This window comes from Aythya ferina (assembly GCF_964211825.1).
Source record: "Aythya ferina genome assembly, chromosome: 1".
In the NCBI taxonomy this organism is placed as follows: Eukaryota; Metazoa; Chordata; class Aves; order Anseriformes; family Anatidae; genus Aythya; species Aythya ferina.
In genome coordinates this window covers 168,821,272-168,842,003 of record NC_140296.1, presented here as the reverse complement: position 1 = coordinate 168,842,003, position 20,732 = coordinate 168,821,272, and the positions used below count along the sequence as shown (strand labels likewise).

Genomic DNA, 20,732 nt, shown 5'->3' with positions numbered 1-20,732 from the left:
TCATTTATTTTAATCTCCACTAATACCTGCACCCTTCTCATTACTACCCACGTTATCTCCAGGCTGGTGGGAGGATCTGCCTAGTCAGATGGGAGATATTGACCTATATCTTGTCATGAATTCAGTTTCTCACCAGAGATTTGTTTTGCCATAAGAGAAAAGGGAATTCGTTCACTAATGCAGGAAGCATTAGCATGTGCAGTTATATCATCTACTGAGAATGAACTTCATTAACACAACCAATACAGAACCACAAAACCTTTAAAGAGCATCTGAGCTCCTTTTTTTTTTTTTTTTTTAAATATTATGAAACATTACCATTGATTTACTTTCCCAGATGTACTCCTTGTTAGAGTCTGATGGCCAGCTTAAGTGTTTTATTAGAGGAAGAAAAATCTCAGAAGGTTTTATTTCTCTGAGGACCACATTTATTTGCAGATTTTTTCCATCTTTTTTTTCCTGTCTCTAATAATATCACAGCACTTGTAATGAAGAAGAATGTTCAATATAATCTCATAAGTAAGACATTATGCAATTAACATTTAACTATTGATGGAAGCGAGGATTCGAGGTTTATTTGCTTTTTTTTTTTCCTCCTTTCTGTTTCGATGCAGTCATGCTAAATTTAGTAACAAGTGAGAACAGCTCAGTTCACCCTGGGAGGCCAAGACAAATTTTTAAATGTATGCAATGCATGTTTTCCTGCTAAAGCAGACAGGATCAAATAATAATGTTATGTGGCCACTTGGGCTTTCTTTTTCTCAGCAGGTGATATAATTCTTGCACTTTTCAATAGCTTCATAAAAAATTAAACCATTTTGCAGAAACATTTTCCCCAACTCACTAGAGAATTGTGTGGGAGGAAGAGGAGAGAGAGTGATCAAAAAAAGCACAGGAATTGTTTCAGGATGATTCTTTATGAGGACCTCCTTCATTGTCTGCTTTCACATAGTTTTAGGATAAACACATAGTTATATGGCAGCACTGGAACAATTCACCTGACAGATGCTTACCAAATTGCTACCAAAAGATATGATGGAATGGGCAGGCAGTGCAATCATGACATGATTTGGAAGGATACTGAAAATTTTTCTGGTGATTTTCTACGAAAATGTATGGCAAAAATGGAAAATGAGTGCTTGTTGGTATAACATGGCAGAGGAAGGCCTGAAGAAGATCTACAACAAAGAATGAGTATAAATACAGATCAGAATTTTTACAGTTAAGCAGCTTTTTCACAGGGATAGATGGGGAAGACTGTTAAGACTGGATTTCTCTAGCAAGGCTCCCTGTGGTGTCAGAGAAAGAAAGCAGTAAGTTTCACCACAAAAGGTCATCTGCAAAGAAGACAGGAGGGACACAATTAACAACCTGTGGAAAAGGAGGATGTGGATGGAGTGGAAATCTCCATTTATCTACTGGTCTCTGTCAGTGGTCAGTCAGGTCTGTGGGCTCTACACAGTGAAAGCAATAGTTCATTACTGCCTGGTCAAGTGGAAGGAGAAATTTAGTATTAATCATTAGGGAAGCAATATGCAGTTGAGTTACATGAATAAATTTAATGGCCAGAAGAAATACTACTACAGATGGCCACTATTCCCCTTACCCCTGCCCCATTCCCATTCTAGGGAATGAAAGAAGTACAACAGATAAGAAATGAGGCAATATAAAAAACATAAGATGACATGTAGCGTGGTAAGGAAATGACTGAAAAGGTCTTAAAAGAAGTGATCTTTAGTCACTAATAAATAATTTAAAAACAACTAAACTTGTACCACCTGATCTTTAGTAAAGATACCAAATGAGAAAACTCATGTTCCCAAATTGATATATATGGAAATATATATATATGTATTTGCATATATATATATATATATATTTTTTTTTTTCCTTCTGTTGCGTCCCAGCCAACACTGCCAAACAGCTTCTCTCCTGCCTGCAGCAGCCCCAGCACCAGCTCTGGCCTCATACTGAACCTCTCACGCCAGCCTCACGTCCCAGGATTGAGGCAATCCAACAAGCATCCAGCCTTCTCCACCATCAGCAGTGGGATTACCTCTGAATAAAAGCCTGTTGGTGGAAGAGATGAGCACACCTCACAGGGAAGTAGCTGTACGCCAGAACCATCGGGTATTCTCCTCTGAATTCAGTGGGTAATGAAACAAGCCCTATAAAAGTGAGATTTGTGAAGACACTTCTCTTAAAGAACACTTTGCTCCTTATCAGGGGAAAGCTACATCTTGTGGTAGATTTACAATAAAAATTTTTTTCTGTAACCTTTTACTCTGTCTCTTTACATTACAAATAAATGTTACATCCTACTAATTTGGAGCAGCCTGGCCTTCCTAGGCAATAGTATCCTTTTATATATATATATACATATATATATATATATATATATTAGGCTATATATATATATATATATATATAATTTTTTTAAGACGATACAAGGTGAGTGGCTTTCTTTGCTCTTTAATGGTTTATTTCCCAAATAATGATTCATTCTGATTCACCATTTTGCAGCCTTCCAACGAAACAATCATAGGTTGCCTGTAGGTGTTTATTTAGCGTTATTACAGGTAAGAAGGACAACAATCAGCAATAAGTGAGCAAATATTTACAAGCCATGGTTACCGCATAGGAGCTCATGATCACAGCCAGGAGGACAAATGAACTTTAAACAGATAAAGGCATGGTAATGGAGATTATATATTAATAGAACTAAATTACCGACCTGATTGTCACATTCATTCAGAATGTGCTAGGAATACTCTAAGGATATCTTCTATAAGGATAGGCACAAAATTTACACACAAAGTATGTTTTAAAAAACAGACATTGCATTACAGACAACATTTTCATTAGAATTTTCAGTTTTCTCTAAACTTTCCACAAAGAGCAATGGTTGTTTTTGAGTAAAGTCACATTTAAAAGATGTTTGACACATCATGGAGGATGGAAACTGCACACCAAAAGCAGCAAAAAGCTACTGGCCTAAAGCTTTGGCTACACATTTTCTATTTTTGCTCAAAAAGCAAACTAAAAACTCAGTCAAAGCTCTCTGACAGAGCAAGTTATTATTATAAAAGGCTGTTTCAGTAAAACAAATCACCTCAGTAATTTTTTTTTCTGCAAATTATCTAAACTCTTCAGTACTATAAAGATGGAATGCTTCATTCACAATGAATGTTTCATGTTTCTGACAGCTTTAAGGCTGAGCCATGCTATAAATTTATCTTTAATGACCTGTTGAGAGACCCTAGTCATCAATACATATATACGGAGTACATACAGATAAAAAGGAACTATTAAATGAAAAAACACTTTTTTAAAAAAAAGTTCTACAAAATTTCTCCCTTATAACTGATCATTTGAATTTTTTCTGTCTGGTATAATGCACAAATATAACTTACCAGTTGTATCTACAGGAGCAGAGCAGCCTTTTGTCCCTCACTGCCTTGTAGAAGGCTAGAAAAATATCTGTACACACTTTTTGGGGGACTCTGTCTGTATCAGCACTGCTGCTGCTGCCAATTCTGTGGAATCAGTGCAGCGAGGATAATACAGTTCAATAGCCCTAGTTCAAAAGCCTTCATATTTTCAGATTATTTTGTTCCGCTCCACATGATTTAATGCACGGGGGATAACATAAAGGCCTTGGGGGACTGTTTCATCTCCTCAGTGCTTGTGTGATAGTTACTGTAATGCTAATGGGAGTTGTATTTGTGCACCCAGGGAAGAACACACCATGATTTTTAATATGATAAACAAAGAGCAGCCTAGAAACAACTTAGGTTTTAACTTCAGCACAAATCTGCAGTTTACCTTTGAAACATGGAAACAGAAACAGATTTAAAAAACAAAAACAAAACAAAAAAAAACCAAACAAAAACAAATGAACAAAAAAACACACATGACAATTTACTGGGCATTGTGGCTGTAAGACTCGCCTATCTGGGCTGTTTAATGTCTAATTTGTGACAGATGGGTTTTGTGAAAATTAGGTTGATGAAGCATATTACAGATGTACCATAACAAACATACTTAATATATACCAACAAATGTGCAAAAATATATGTTTATATATAGCTATGTATACAAAAATTTGTATGTATATAGGGGAGTTAGGTATGACAGAGCAATAAAGTGCTGCTTTGTTCAAGGAGCACTTTGAGGAAAATACGCTGGGAAATCAGTCTGCTCTGTAGAACAGTTTTTAAAATGCATGCTGGCATTGAATGATGCCATACACATGCAAATCTGCATGTATACAAAAGACAGAACACATTCAATATTAAAAATATTGCTTTGTGTGTTCACCTCTTTTCCTCAGAATGCTGGAAATTGTACTTTTGTACTTCCAGCACGCAGGTAGATACCTGTTTTTCAAACCTACAAATCTTTTCTAACTACTCAATTCCATCATAAAGTGACTATACCTTACATCTGATACTCACACATATGTACAGTTGGCATTAGAAAGCAATTGTATGCTTTGAAAGCCTTAAAAACACTTTGCATAATTTATAAGCTAGAGAAACCCTACAGAAGGTAATGCAGTGTGAGGACTATCTGTGATTCAAATTCCTTATATCCAGTTTCCACAATAAATCCAGGAGTTAAACAAGATAACATGACTTCTAAGGGAATTTTTTTCTGTGGAAGGTACATTTTTTTTTTTCTAATCATATTCATTTAAGTTCTTCTGTGCTGTTTGAAAATTTGAAACAGAATCACAATGCCATTGACAAAAATTTAGTTAAAAAATAATAATGAGCTTTTTTTATTATTGTTGTTATTTGTTAAATCACAGATGTCTTTCCACTGCAAACTTTTTACTCAGGAGATATTGACCTGAATCATTCATGTGCATCTGCTCTGTGGAGCGACTCCCCAGGTGCACGATCTGCCGGAGCACATTCCTTAGAGGCCACACACCAGCCTTTGATTACAACTGCAGAACAATGCCCAGTCATGTGCAAAACCTCATGCTTACACTGACCTTCTTTTTCCAGGTATTGCCACTGCAAGGAGGTAGAGCTGACAACACAGCAGATAAAACTGGCAGTTCTTGGGAAAGGTGGATACTCCTAGAAAAGTTGGGAAACCTAGAATTTTAATGGCTTATCCACCACAGACTCTGCGAGATGAGCCATAATTTAAAGTAATTTTTCTTGTTGCTTCCTATCTTACTTTTGTTGAGAAAGTATACAAGGCCTAAGACCTGCAGCACTGGCACAGGCTGCCCAGAGAAGCTTTGAATGCCCCATTCCTGGAGGTTTTCAAGGCCAGGCTGGATTTTTGGGCAGCCTGGTCTAGTGGGAAGTGTCCTTGCCCATGGCAGGAGATTTGGAATTAGTTGGCATTTAAGGTCCCTTCCAACCCAAACCATTGAACAAGTCTATAATTCTAAAAGTCTATGAGTCTACAGTTCTAACATTTGGAAGTTTAATATAGATGGCCATATTTTCTTCCTAATGGAGACTTTATTTTTCTTTCTTGACTGCATCACCTACATACAGTATCATCAGGTCAAATATGAGACAGAGCAACAGCTCAAATGAAACCTAGGAATACCCCGTGCCATCTGAATTAGCTGATGGAGCTGCCGAACAGCAGACTGCGCTGTTGGTGCTTGTAACCCCTCAGAACAGCAGCTTGATACCTGGCAGCTTGGGGGATGTTTCTCAGATCATTGCAAACAGAACAGCTCCTCAGCTTTTCCAAACCATGATTGTTATCCACAAGTGCAAAAAACTGTCAGCCCAAAAAGAGCTGTATGACATATTTTCTCTGACTTTTTTCCCCATTAAAAAGTAACTTGGTCTTATTTTTTTTTTTTTTACTAAAGAAAGCAACATTTCAATGTTTTTAATATGAAATTTATAAGGAAAAAAAATTGGCAAATTCCAGTTGGAATTCCTACATTGATTTAATTTTGGAAAACAAAGAGTATGATACATCTTTTTCCCCCCTCTGATTCCTTATCCTCAATCCAAGTTCTTTGCCATCAACTGGAATAGAAGAAATGATTTCCAGCTTTGTGATTTACTTTGGTTTCCTTTCCAGTTTTCCTATTTTTCTCTTTGTGCTTTGCATCTTTTTGTAACTGTTTTTTTTTTTTTTTTTTTAAAACTTATCCAAATTGCTTCAAGTTTTGAAGAATCTCAGAATGAAAAACACAACATGATGAATAAAATCCAACCCTGAAATAAACACAGGTACACTTAAATTCTACTAAATTACATAACAGCAAAAGGGAAATTGAGAATAAATGATAATGTTGAGAGAGGTTTGAAACTAAGATAAAGTGGATTTCAGTTTAAAAAATATATTTAATTTTCTACAAAATATACAAAATGTTTGACAGAAGTACACGAAAAACAGTCTAGAGGATTTCTCTAATTAAAAATAAAAAGATACAGATGACTTTAAAAAAGTCTGTCCTATTACCTTTACAATTAATACCTTCATGAAAGAATTACAATTTATAATCACTACTGTTTAAAGAGTTTCCCTGGTTTAGGACAATCATCCGTAGTGTTTACCATCAGCCTCTAAAACTCACTGAAAGACATGTAATAACATGAGTGGGGGCTCACCAATCGTCTCTTTCTCACAGCCTTCTCCTTTTCAAGAAAACATATTGGAGATGATGCAAGCCTGCTGAAATTGAGATACTGAAGAGGAAGAGAAGAATTTTCTTGCCTGTGTAGGACTGCAAGAAGTAAGCTTTGACCTCCCAGACCTGCCTGATTAGCTGTAGCAGAATTCAGTCTGTCACTCCAGTGGCTTCAAACTGAGCACCATGCATTAATCATGAATTTTAATTTTTGACTGGCAGAACAGAAAAAATAATTTGTTAAAAGCAGATGGCAGCCTGTAATTTCATGCCCTGCTTTGACTTACCTGCAACATCTGCATGCAGCACCTCTCCTGCAAATTAAGCCTTTCACTCAAAATAAAATATATTTGTAGACTGATTTACAGTTTTACCAGTAGTTTCACTAAAATACTTTCTTTAACTTGTCATGGAAGGAAATGTTGATCTGTTTCTACTGGAGGCATATCTCATCATGTCAGATTTTTTTTTATGGTGACAGTAATACTTTATTATTTTTTTCAAGATATGAGCTTGTAACAAATGATATATCTTTTTAAGATAAAGCCAGATCCATCCTACTTAAAGAGTTACTCGCGATAAAATACCAACAAGCCAGTACTGCTCTGTGGTAAAAAGGAAAGTTCACACTATGTGCAGTAACTGGGTCTATACATTACCTGCGGTGGGAATAGTGGTTTCCATTTTAAGTGTTACAGCTCTGGAGGCATATCCTGCATGTAAAATGTTTATCCTTTGGATCACCTATAGGAGCTAGCATTAAAAAAAAAGTTTCCCAAAACTCTGATTTTAAGGCAAACTTTGTGTGATGTTGCTCAAGTCTAAACACACTGAACTAATTTCTGAAAATCTGCAGTGAAAAGCATCCTGTGCTTTTTTGCTGTGGCCTAAGAATTACCTGATTTCAGATAATACGGAGCTAGAAAGCACCTACCACATTCTTCTTGGACCAAGTTCCTTGCTATTGAACTCAACCAAGTCATATAAACCCACTGTACGCTGAAACAATAAGAACACAGAAAGCTAGGCAATTCAATCAATATCTTTTCTCCACAAAAGTTGGGGAGCACAGATTTTCCTTGCTGTTAGTGCAAGAAAATTCACTTTGCAAGCACCTTTTGAGACATGTATGCTGTTTTAAACGTAGAAAGGAAAAAAACTTTCAAAGTTAATTACTGTTGTATTTGAGAAACTCACAGACTGTTAATGAACATGTATGTGCAGCTAGCTCTGTTTGTGGCAAAATCACTAGCACCCTGACTGAACAGAGAGGAAACTGAGGCATAAGCAGACAGACCATGCATAAAATCTGTGCTGGAGCTGGTGACCAAACCAAGATCATGGTGAACAGTTGTGTTTTAAATCCTATTTCACATCAGTGAAATTCATACCCAGAGGTCTAGGGGAGGACTCTGCTTGCTTGCTTATGCTCAGCCTGCTTTTACATCCAATGCAATACAGAAGAATTGTATCTTCACTCCTTCTGAGTAATTTAGAGATTAGGGATGTCATCCAGAATAAAAAACATGGGTTCAATATTCTCCCTTTTACAAGGAGACTTCAAGCCACAATTCCTAAGAATGAGATTAGTGTAGCAAGCCTGAGGTTATTTTAGGACTTTCAGCATTCTCCATCCATCCTTTTGAAGCCAGTTCAGTGCATTGATATGAAGTCCAGATTTTGGAAGGAATAGATAAAGAATTAATGTGACTGTGACTCTGCAATTTAGTGACCACTTTAGGCACAGAAGGAGGCGAGTCCTCAATTCTGCTCCCTGCTTTTATCCAGTAAATGTTTTGTAATACCACTATTATTTTTTTTTTTTTTTACTTACTTATTAACAATTAGCAATTCTTCCTTAGAAAATAGTAACTAAACACATGCAAAAAGTACTCATTTGTAATGTATAAGTAATAAAGTAGCATCTCCCCTGGGTATTTAGTTTCACTTTATGCTCAAGTTCCTGAACAGTATTTTATTCCGTCTTTTAATGTATAATACATATCAGAGAATTAAAACTGAATTTTCCTCTTAATCATGATTACTAATAAACATATACTATTTAGCATATACACATCATGCAATAAATTTATATGCTTCCTAAACAGAGGCTTTATCATCCTAAGTATTCTGTAATTTTGCATCTCAGAGGATGTTCACTGGTACCATTTAACCTTGTGCAGAGAAGAACCACAGAAAAGTGGTTTTATGGCCACATGGTCCCTTCTGTGCTCTAAATGTCTGCAGATTCCACCTGGTGCATGTGATGGCATTTTGAGGTACAGTGTAGAAAAAACAAAAGATCAAGTTAACCATAGGTTGGACTCGATGATCTTGAGGTCTCTTCCAACCTAGAAATTCTGTGATGGCTATGGCTACGAGGGCATCACTGTTCCCAATACCTGGGCTGGCTCATTTACAGCTAGCTCTTTGCAACGTGCACCATAAACATGTCCTGGCTTTTAACAGGGGTAGTGCTCAAAGCAGGAAGCAGACACACAAGAGAATAGTATTTTTAGAGGCTGGAAACATGGATGTGCTTGTCTAAAAAGTCTAAGATTGTGCTAGTTTTTAAACATCAGTGCGTCACAACAGATTTATGGTTGCAGTCAGAAGAAATTAGGAAGGTGCTCTGCTCCAGGGCAGAGCTCCGGACCTTTCACAAGAACATTCTTCTCCCAACCTCCTCCCCAAAAAACTGAATCAAACAAGCTGTCTGACATGGCTGTGGTTATGCAAGTAAACTACTGCTCTCCCACCTACCACCTCTCTGGTGCCATTTCTGTCACAGGTTTTTCACCTCTATTTTTGTAGCAGAGAGGAGCACAGCCAAAAGGAAGAGGCTGAAAGTGAAGTATGTGGGAGTTCAGCTTGAATGAGTGCTACAAGATTAGACAGATGCACTTTTGTTTTATTTCATGTTATTATGTGATATGGCAAGTCACACAAAGAAAAGCAATTAAAGAACCAGGAACATTTTGTTCATTTCAACTGCTCTGCTGAAGGAAAGTTGTTTTTTTTTTTTTTCCTGGATCTTTGCCTTTGTGAATATATTACATCTATTCTGGATTTCGATCCAAATGTTATGAGAAGTAACTAATACACTAAGTTAGAAGTGTTGCCTTTTTCTTTGCATAAACACCCTTCAAGAACTGTTTTGCGAAACTTGTTGCAAACGCTCTAAATTACCGGGATGCTATTTGATAGACTCAATATTGTTTACTGCTGACGAAGCAAAGCCTAACGTAGAAAGATTAGTTCACTGAAAATGGTTTTGTCCTCAAGAAGGACAAGTTCTGTCCTCAAAAAATGGTATAATGAATGCTATTAGCCTTTATAGGAAGTAAGGACGAGACAAGAAGGGACAGGCATCTGCTTTCTGGTCAGCTCTAGTGGTCCAAAGACTGTCAGGGAGTTTTCAGGCAGAGCTCGGTGTCATGCTGACCAACAGCGAGTACTGGAGCTAACAGAAAGGTTAGCTGGCACTACCGACACAATCCCAACAGCAATTCAAAACAATTGCATGCAGCTGTCCATGCTCACTGAAATCAGAGCTTTGAGATTACATACTCATGGTTATATTCATAAGATGCAAAATGCAACTTATAAGCAGACAGCACTCATCCAGTCCAGTCCATTCTGTGCTCGTAATTCATCTGCTGTGTTGCAACTCACTGTTGGCCAGTATCTTTGATCTCCACATGTACTAAGATCTGTTGAGGGAGAAACTGCCACTGAACTTCAGCCATTTCTTTTATCATCACACTAAAAATGCACACAGTGCCATTTCCTCTGCAGATATCTATCCAAGGCACATCCAGTTTGAGCAAGTGTCCACAAGATGGGATCTCTGTCTCCCTTCCCTCAGTAAGGCACAGGCAAAGAGATGCCCCAGCGTTTGAACAGATCTCCAGAGACACAAGCTAGATGTGGATAAATCTCAGGACAGAAACCCCTACAAAGCATGGTCATAGTATGCATGGGTGTTTTTCATATGCCTATGTGTTATAATCCATACCAAGATAGTAGAAATATATGCATGGAGATACAATAAGCATGAGAGCATTAGAAATAATTGTAAATATATTATACAAGACCTTTTCCTTCCACTATAGGATAATAATGGAATCATATAGATAATACTCAGAGTTGCTAAGTTCTTCTGCATTTTTTCCAGCCTTATTTTGACTATACTATAGCACATGAACCACTGTTAACTGAATGTATATGGTTAATAGTTACTTAAAACAATTCCTCTACTGCCTATATGTTTCACTCACTTTAAAAATCCATTGTCAACCCTCCTCATAAAGCTCTACCAAACTAAAACCAGGTGTTACACTCAATGTCTGTAAAGAAAATCCAAACAGTTTACAGTAAGAGGATTTTAAGTCCTCTATAAGGAGTGTTATGGAAGATAATGTTATAAAAAAAAAAAAAAAAAAAAAGCTCACTGCTAACCAAAACTTGCCCTTGTTTGTATACACCTCATAGAAGATTAGCACAGATATTGTAATATTTCATAACTATCATTGTTGTAGAGTTATCTGTACTTAGATTGGTCTGTAAATTAAAATTCAGCTCATCAAAAGCACAAGATGTATTGAGTACTTTCACGTAACTACAGAAAAGAGTAATCTAGAGTTCTTGCTGTGATATCTGTCCAACTCATATTTATAAAATATATTCTCTCTCATTTCAGCCTTAGCAGCATACTGCTAAAACAGTTAAGCTGCAGGTTGGTTATTATACCTTTACATACTTACACAGTATCTTCTAGGGTTAAGCATAAAATCTACTTAAAAATTACAAGTACTTACGTAATCTGAATTCATTTCTTGCTTTAGAGGAGGTTGTGCACATTCCTACATTCAAATTAAGAAAGTTGTGCAGGAAATTGTCTTGTTTCTATCACTTTTCCATCTAGTGTCTTTCCTCAACACATGCAAGCAGTTTAATAAAGATGGCACTTTATGAGATTAAAGAGCTAGAGATAATCCAGGAAACTGCAAATAAAATAACAGGATTAAGTTATATAGTTAGCTCACTGGACTGAAACAAATTTAGTTCACTCTGTTAGGTTAAAATACATATAAAAGCTTTTACTTCCACTAAACCTTCTTCCTGAAAGAAGCTTCTTTACATTGATATCATGGTATATCGTGAATTGATAATCTTAAATATATTTATATATATTTAGGACAAAAAAAATCTAAAAATGAAATTAGTTTTGTATTGATCTATGGATTTGAAAATCAGGATAGCATTTCCTAATACTCAACACTTGAAATAAGTTTTCATGTCTTGTTTACTGGACTATGGAAGTTATTGATTTTTATTTTGTTTGATTGCTGTCCTTGAGAGACAATAATTCCTTGTGGAAACAAAACATCACAGGTGAAAATCAAAAGAAAACACTTAACTTGCCATGCAACATGCCATCTTGAAGTACGTGCAGACAAATATACATAAATACAAGATATATTTCCATGTAATGAATATAAAGTGTTTGTTGATATCTTAATTTAGGAAACAGAAACTCTTAGCACACCCACCAGGATGAGGATGTCTGCTTTTCTCAAAGTGGCTTATTTTCTCCAAATTAGTTAAGAAATTTGTTCTTCCCATCTCCCTTCCTGCCTCCCTTGGCTCCCACTGATTTCCCCTTACTTAATCAAGCGCACAGTGCTTAGACACCAGAAGGCAGTAATTAAGGCAGGATTCCTACTGATGAATCAATCTACGTATGTATTTCTTCTGTTCCGGGAGCAAAGAGAAGCAGCCTTCTACTGAAACAAAAATGGTGTCCACCCGTCACAACTGCCAGGCTGAGGCTGAAACCCAGATGGAGGAGCCACAAACCTCACAGGACAGAGGCCTACACCCAGACAGACCTCCTGAGGACCAGAAGAGCTGCCCAGACCCTCACTCAAAGGGATGCAGATTCTGGAAGTCCCTGTAGGGCCTGAAGGCAGAGGTGGGTGTCACAGGCACAAGAGTGGCCAGCTGGATGAAGGCTCAGGGTTTGGGATTCTACAGTCTCGGAGACACCTTCGAGAGAGACCAGACATGGTGACACTGGATGGGGTGCACCTGACCTGTCTCTGGGTAGCAAGCTGGCTGGCCTTATTAGAAGGGCTTTAAACTAGATTAAACAGGGGAAGAGGCTGTACCACTGAGTGACAGTATAGAACCTGTGAACACTGACAGTAGGAAGCAACAGGGCAATACCTGTGAATTGTCCCGAAAGGATTAGGGAGGGCTTCTCTGAAAAGGTGATGGGGCCAATAGTCCAGCTGAAGTGCCTCTGCACCAATGCATACAGCATGGGAAACAAGCAGGAGGAGCTGGTAACCACAGTGCTATTAGAAAACTACATGTATGACTTGATTGCTATCACAGAAATGTGATGGGAAGTCACACAGCAGGAACACCGCAACTGAGGGCTACAAGCTTTTCAAAAGAGAGTGGCAGGAAGGGAGGGGTGGAGGTGTTGCCATCTATGTTAAGGAATGGACAGTTTGGAAAGAGCTGCCACTGACAAACAGCCACAGAAAGGTGGAGGGCTTGTGGGTGAAAATTAAGGACCAGACCAGTAAAGGATGCTTTGTGGATGGGGGCTACTACAGGCTGCCTGATCAAGGGGAGCCAGCAGCCGAGGTCTTCTTGCTTCAGGTTCAAGAAGCATCACACTCACAAGCTCTCATCCTGATAGGGAACTTCAAACACCTGGGTGTCTGCTGGGAAAGCAGCAGAGGGGGCTGTAAGCAACCCAGAAGACTCTTGGAGCATGTCAAGGATTAGTCCCTGGTTCGGGTATTAGACAAATCAACCAGAGGAGAAGTGTTACTGGACCCGGTGCTCACCATTGTGGATGAGCCCATTGAAGAAATTAAGACTGAAGGCAGTCTGGGTTGCTGCAGCTGGCAGCTCAGTCATCCCAGGGAAAAGGAAGGCAGGGTGTCCTCCCTGTATGGTGGCATCACTGAAGAGCTGTGTGATGTCCTGGAGCTGGCCATGATGCTTAAGGACAGATGTTGGCAGACCTGCTCATCTCCCACTGAGGGTATGGTCAGGTATATGGTGATCTACAAATGTGAGGGTAGTAGCTTGAATGCCCACCCTCAAAGAGATAGTTTGCAGTCCTGCTGTAGTCCCTAGACATGCACATAGGGCTGATAGCCAAGCGTTTTGCTGGAGCATGCTGCATGGCAAGCTAAGTGGGCAGCTGAGAGAAATGATATACTTGGCATGAATGCAGGTACCATGACAACATCTGCTCCAACATCTACCGAAGTTGCAGTATCCCTAAAAGCCTCATTCCTTTAACTCACTACTTCTGCCAGTTCCAGTAACCTGGAGTCTTTTATAGATAGGTAAATGAAGCATATTTACTCATATTTATGAGATTATATTTACACACAAATTTATACAAATTGCAAATATAAGAGATTAATGTTCATCACTTCTACCATTCAATGCATGATAGACCATTTGCCAAGAGAAGGAAACACACACAAAACTGAGATGACAAGTAGAAACTTACCAGTGAATTCCTATAATTTATTTTCATAACTACAGCTCTCAAATATTGTTAATGTAATTGCCATTTATTCATGATCTTATTATGCAGTGGTTAACAGAGACTTGGGAAATACATACACTGTGTGTAAATTGCCTTTAATAAAAGCAATTAGACAGTTGAATGAATATTGTTCATTACCACCTATGAGTACAGGGACATCTGGTGGACAGTACAGTTATTTGATATTTTTTCTAGGTATTTTCCATACATTTTCCTCCAAAACTCCATAGCGTACACATTTAATCTGCTCGATGGCCTGCACCTAAGAAATACTGCATATTTTTATATTATCTCATGACTTTTGATATGTAAATCTTCAAATAAATTATTTTTAAATGAATATCTACCTCAACTGTGATAACTTCTCATTATCTTTCAGCTGACATTAATTTAGTTTCTTTTAGTCAGAACTCATGTGGTAAAAGTGAACTTTTAAAAAGTGAAAATATATTTTCTTCCACAGCATTTCAGAAGCAATAGCAAAATTTTATCTGGGACTTTGAAGTATATTTTGGTCCCAAGTTTAAATGAGATTTTCGGAAATCAACTACATCTTGTATGTAATTCTGGGTCTGTAAGTACATGAGTGTACCTACTTCACAATAACCCTTACAGCACATGGAATCCAGAAGTTCACGGAGCATTGCTAAAGCAAGGCAACCCTGTACCAACAGGAAGGATCTTCTCTAGTTGTTTTTCTTCCTAGCCTAACACAAGCAAATATGTTTAGAAATCCTCACAATGAACAACAGCAGTTAAATACTATGAATGAAATAAAATGGGAAAAAACAACTACTCAAACAAAACAGACCAAAACATCTGACTAAAAACTGAGTTGAGAACACCTTCCATAATGCCACAATATACGGTGAGAAGATGCACATTACTGTTGAGGACAACGTCTTTGTTTCCACAATGTTGTCAGAGATCTGGTAACAGAACGGGGCCCAGGGCAAGTAAGGGAGTGTGCACAGCAGAAGGGAAGACTACAAAGGGAAGTAAAGAGAAACGTGGGCTAAAAAACAGATAAGAATGGGGAGGAAGAAGGGATCAGTAATATGGTTTGAGGCTACAAGACTAAAAGAAGGAGCAGAAGACAAAGAGGAATGGAAAGAAAAAGAAGATGAAAGGCAATGAAGGCAAGGCAGACCCTGATAGTAGTCTGGGACAAAAAGTAACAGTGAAGATTTGCAAAAAGGAGGGTAGAACAGCAGAGTGTGAAAAGAATGAGAATGTGGAAGAAGAAAGGGTGCATGCATAGCTATAAGTGTGCAGAAGAACAAAGTGGCACTCCATGGAGAAAATATTTCACTTCCAGAAGCTATATGGGGGCATGATCAAGGAAGATGAGTGTGCTATTTAAAGTACTTTTCTGAGTTTGAATTTATTACTAAAGATTTAGGGTAAGATTAGATGTTTGCCTTGGCATAGCCTGAAACCCAAACACATGTTAAAAAAGAGAAAAGAGGTGGATAAGGAAATGATTAAAGGGTTTATATGATTCACATGAAGCAGAGTCAGGGGCTAGATGAAAGAACAAAACCATCAGGGACTGTTTGAATGCATAGCGACACAAATGTATTAAGCAGCATAAACTAGGTATTTTTGGGTAAGAACTTCAGTACATTCATTACAGGAATGAAAGAGAAGGATAAAAACAGGGAAGAGAGCACTGCATGGTAAGCACTGAATGGCTAGCCATTACAGAAAAGGACAAAAAAGGAAGGATGTTTAAAAGCTTCAGCAGTGTTCTTTTGAATCAATGATTCTGAATATGTTACATGCCTGATTAAATGTAGAGAAATACCAGACAACATAAAACATATCAAGCTCTTAGGACACTTATTCTCATAAGTTTCATATCAATTCACATCAGTAGTATAACAGCATTAGTCCCTGTAGAAAATATAATTCAAGAAAGAATGAACAATGCAGAAGTAAATTAGTGCAAGTTTGGCTTAAACTATTATCTGGTTGACATTCTGATTTTAACTAACTGACTTCCAATTATTCATGGAGAATTTCTAAAAAGCTTTCCTGGATAATAAGTGATACTTCCAAACACAGAACATTAGAGCATGCTAGGCTGACCACACTACAGTTTTATTCATTATTTTCTGTTTGTGTAACCCATCTGGTATTGTCTCTGAAAATCAACTTCTGCCTCCTACTTTACCAGATAAAGCACACAGACTGCATGTGGTCTTATCTCTCTGTACAGATGTAGTGGCTTGTATTTTCACCCTACAGTGTTTTCTTCAACTTTTTTTTCTTCCCCCCTTAGGAAGGATGCAGAATTTCCCTGCTATCTAGGTTGTGTGAGGAGCTCAGTATACCCTTATCAAGATAATCTGCGTTGAGCCAACAAATTGCATTCTTATTTCATCGAGGCTTTTAGCAAAAGACCAGGTAAGTACAGCTTCTTTCTCCTGCTCCTGTCCCCAGAACTTCTCAAAATTGTGAGATTTATACTGCTGAGAAATAATACACTGATGATAATCTCACTAAGGGCCAACCTGATAAAGACCTGAAGGAGATCTACTTACTTCTGAAAAAGCAACAGATCTGTGGTTAGAGCTTTTTATTGTCTATGGGAGATTTCTGCTCAAGTCCCTGATCTGTATATGCCTCAGAATAAAGAATTCATGTTTTAATCTCCATATGCCACATGATTAATTGAACAACTAGACTTCCAGATGAATCTTTTTTCCACCAACACCACAAACTCCACTCAATACAAATAATTAAATAAAAATTGATCTGCAAAAAAGAGCAAAGCATTTCAGTACATTGAAGAGACTTTTCCTTCTAGAATTCCCATATCAAAGGCAAGACCAATCTCAAGTGCAATGAAAACACCCCTCCCAGGTCTTGTCTCAGGACTACTTAGAAACTGAAACAAATCCACTAAATGACCTGATTTGAGAGGTTTAATTACTTTCTTCCTTGTGAATCTTGGCTCCAACCAGGATGTAGCAAAAGAAACACTTGAACCTGACATTCCATTGCAGCTCTATGCCTTGAGCTCTGGGTTCTTGGCCATTTTGTGATGCAAGACTCTCATTTCCTTCTCACCTCACAATTAAAGTATCTAAATAGCTCCATGTTGTCCCAGTTAATTTTTTTGAAAACCTCTGAACTTTGTTTTCAGACTATTTCTATCTTGCATTTTTGACTCCAAAGACTTCGCTTCAGTGGGTCTTGATCAGCCTTCTGTACAGCTCAATTGCTGCAAGGAATGGGTGATCCACACCATAACTAACAAGCTGTTAGAGAGCTGGTTGGCAGCTGATGTGATATCAAAGTGAAGGTATTTTTGTATTGCATCAGACTCAAAGCAGTTTTGAAAGAATTCAACAATTAGAGACAAGAGAAGGAAAAAGAAAGGCAGAATAAGCCAGCCTCCAGGCAGAATAAAACTTCAGAAAGCAAAGATGTAGCTTATATGCTAAAGTAGAAGAGCCAAGAAAACAAATTACTATGCATTGGAGCCAAAGATTATAGTCAGTGTCTTTCTACTACAACTGAAGAAACTATAACAGTAGTAACATTGCCAATAGAGCAAAGATCAATAGCAGTAGAAGAATGGATGGAGAGAATTATGACAACATTCAGACAACAAAAGAAAGCTAGCAATCTTTGCCAAATTTATACAGCCCTCTTTGGCAAAGGCAGGGATCACTGGGACCGGCAACGTACAAGACATTAATGAGACCACAGTGACTGAACAGTCCTTTCAAGCAGCAGATATGTATTTCTGAAGTATTTCATTTCTGCAGTGATTGATCAAAAGAGCTTAACAAACAGAATGCCAAAAGCGCTGGATTCTTCATTTAAAGTCTCTTACCTTTAATGAAAAGAATTTATGGGGTTACACTCATAACAGATGAGGACTGGTCAACAGGCAGCCGATGAGTCAAACAGGGCATACAAGGAAATTTTGGCTAGCCCCTAGGGAAGTCTACAGCTGTAAGACAAGCCAGTATTTTAGCCCTCTGAAAGAGGATAAGAGAAAGCCAAAGTGAATTTAAAGTGGGCCAAATGAGAGCATTTGAATCATTGAACACACCTGGCTGGCCAGCCAAGCAAACCAGTAGCATTTAAGGAGGAGAAAGGTAAATTGCATGAGAATGAGAGAAAGGGTTTGAGTGTGGGTAGGACAGTTTGGAACAGCTGAGTCTGGCCTAGAAATACAGCCAGTGCTCGGTCTAACTGCATACAAACGGGGAGACACCAAAGCTGTCCTTATGCAGGAGAATCCCTTAACACAGTGCTAATGTTGATGCTCCTCATGTTCTGCAACGCATTGACAGGCACTGGGACTCCAAGGGACTTTTTGGTTAGAGGTGCCCAGCTCTGTACATTGATGCTAGCTAGCAAGACCTAATAGATGTGAGCTAACTGTGTCTGGTACATCTACGTCTTACTGTTCTATGTCATTTTATTATTACTTTACACGATCAGGGCTTCACAACATCACTTAGTCCCTCACTTTTAATAATAGAGAATTAATGATAAAAACATCCCGCTTTAACACCTGCACAGGAATAAATGTGATCATTGAAAATAAGCTGCCTATCTAGTCGTGTTTTTTTTTTTAGCACATATACCACCACCACAAAGGTGTGCTATTCATACTGAACAATATTATTCTCAGACTGAATCTTTTTTTTATTTTTAGAAACCAGCAATAAAATTTTTCCTTAGGTACTTTATTGAAACATCTCTGATAATTCTGGCATAGACTTGTACATTTTTGGCAAAGTAAACTTGTAGCTTAAGCCTCACATTAATTTCAGCATGTATTTTGTGCCCTCATTTTATAATGGGGTGCTGCAAAATGTTTATTTTGGCCACCTTCTTAATGAAATTAGACTCCAGGAAGGAAACTACTAGAGGTGATAAAAAGAGAGTTTAAATTAGTGTGCTTAAAAAAACAAAACAAGAAAAGTGAAAAGGAAGAAGATATTTTCTGTAGTGTTCCCTTCTCTCTAATGGCAAGAAGGACTGTGCAGAGTGAACTGCCTGCCACAGGTCCTCTAAATCTCTGCCTGAAAAGAGGGAAGAAGCTCATTCACAGTTACTGTAGCAATAGCCATCTTACTTCTGTTACTGTACCATGCAGCAGTTTGAAGCAATTCATTGGGCAAGACAGCACTATTCCATAAGCACAGTAGTATCTCAACATACTTGCTGAGCAAGTTAAAGTAGAACATGAATAATTTTCATTGAACAAAAGAAGACAGTAATGAAAATAATTTAAAAAATAATAAAATAGCACTGTTCTGCAAGTATTTGTAATGTATCAGGCCCTTAGCCTTCTAAAATTAATTAATGCTTTAATGAAAGTTGTCTGTTATCTGACTAACAAATTTAGTTTTTCTAATATCCAGCTACCCTGGCTTTCAATTAAGACTCAAAGAACCAAGAACTGATTAGAAAGGACATCATAAATGATTTATGAATGTCCTACTTTTGTGTATGGTACATTTATTATTCCACTTAATGTATCCATATGGTTTTCTAATTCATTCATTACTGAAAGCTTCACATTACAGTTATTTCATTAAAGGTTATATCCATTTTCAGGGAGTTTCTTAGGAAGCACATTTAAAAATTAAAGCTACAATTGAATTTTTTATTTAGTGTATGGATTTCAAAGTATCTATTTAATTATTGTCCTATTACCTATTTCTGGAGCGGTCAGTTGTTGACTTTTTTTTTTTTCCTGATCAACATTCAATACCTTTCTTGCTATTTCACAGTGTGTGTGGTCTTTTAAATTCACAGATAATGTTTCCTTGTTATTCCAGTTCCAGTCAATAATCCCTTGTTACAACCACTAAAGTATGTATAAAGTGTGTCAAAAAGGCATTCTCATAGCTAATAACCACCTTCCCTCCCCCTGCTGAGCCATCCTTTAACAGAGTATTCCTACCAGGGTCAACCTAGAAATCCTTCAGTTTCTGTCTTAGTAGGCAATGGACAAAGGGGAGAGGTCTTTAACCAGTGTAGTTATAGCATAAACACAAAAAAGTGGAAGAAATTGAATGAGTATATTTAATTTTCAGGTAAATTTTTATTGCCTGTATATACTTCCATTGTGGCTAACAAGGCAGAGCATTGTGCTACACCTTTCCAGAGAAAGCCTATGAAAGGGATTTGAGGATTTCTGTTTTCTTCTTCTTTTTTATCACATTTAGGCAAAGAATATCATTTCTATAGTGTTTTAGCTTTATTTTGCCCAACAAATGCAAAGACTTTAAAAGAAAAGAGCAGTGTTTATCTTCCTAGCCCAAAACGTTTGTTTAATTCTGTCAGCTCAGAATAAGGTACTTCTATAAAACTGCATGGTACAGTACCTGAAATGAAACTATGAAATTAAAATATCATATTTATTTGTAAGTATTAGCCTCAAGAGCTCTGTTCTTAATTAGACAATATATTATGTGTTGCCTGAAGAAAGAGTATCAGCAACAATTTGGCTAAACAGTGCAGAAAGAGATAAATGTTGCCAGACCACCA

General features: G+C 37.6%; 1 protein-coding gene across 2 annotated transcripts in view; it reads right to left on the bottom strand.

Annotated features, from left to right (window-relative positions):
- PTPRR (protein tyrosine phosphatase receptor type R) overlaps positions 1–20,732 on the bottom strand; it is a gene marked incomplete at its 5' end in the record, with an annotated part of 142,063 nt that overhangs the window by 100,783 nt on the left and 20,548 nt on the right. Inside the window, one exon of one of the 2 annotated variants that reach the window (XM_084491959.1) lies at positions 18,055–18,279. The exons of the other annotated variant lie outside the window; for it this stretch is intronic. Of the gene's footprint in view, positions 1–18,054; positions 18,280–20,732 lie in introns of those variants that run through there. 2 annotated transcript variants of the gene reach the window in all.